The sequence below is a fragment of the Octopus bimaculoides genome, chromosome 18, assembly GCF_001194135.2.
Source record: "Octopus bimaculoides isolate UCB-OBI-ISO-001 chromosome 18, ASM119413v2, whole genome shotgun sequence".
In the NCBI taxonomy this organism is placed as follows: Eukaryota; Metazoa; Mollusca; class Cephalopoda; order Octopoda; family Octopodidae; genus Octopus; species Octopus bimaculoides.
Genome location: NC_068998.1, coordinates 41,183,448 through 41,184,047, shown reverse-complemented (window position 1 = coordinate 41,184,047; position 600 = coordinate 41,183,448). Strand labels below are relative to the sequence as shown.

General features: G+C 35.0%; 1 long non-coding RNA gene across 5 annotated transcripts in view; it reads right to left on the bottom strand.

Moving 5' to 3' along the window:
* LOC106870360 (uncharacterized) overlaps positions 1-600 on the bottom strand; it is a 248,712-nt gene that overhangs the window by 224,349 nt on the left and 23,763 nt on the right. The window lies entirely within an intron of this gene.

Genomic DNA, 600 nt, shown 5'->3' with positions numbered 1-600 from the left:
ATTCATGAAACTCTACGCTAGGTATTGGAAAATATTTCAGCATGGCTTTAATAACAATTTCCTCATATGTAAAACCGTGATGTATGTTCCTATAAGGACAGTATTTAAAAGCTCTCTTAAAGCAAATCTTAAATGAAAACAATAATGTCTTCTTTCCCTATTGGTATAGTGCAGGTGATGATAAAGAGAAATTATAACCAGGACTGATTTTGTTACGACGTTTCGTATCCGAGACCTCAAATGTAATCAATGAGATCGAAGATTAAAAATGAGTAATGGGCGTATATGCCATATTTCGGAAGTTTTGGGCTATATTTTGCATAGATTTACTGTAGATTTATAGCAATAACTGTAGAAAATCTCTAGACATGACCTTAACATATGATTTAAGTGCAATGCTAACATAGTAGTACATGATCTAAACGTGATTCAAGTACATTGCTAACACAGTTGTATTCGGTATTAACTTATAAAAGCGTTTGTTACATTTTCTAGTATATTATGGTCGCATTAGGAAATTGTGTAGCAACAAGTCGGAGGCGCAGGAGTGGCTGTGTGGTAAGTAACTTGCTTACCAGCCACATGGTTCCGGGTTCAGTC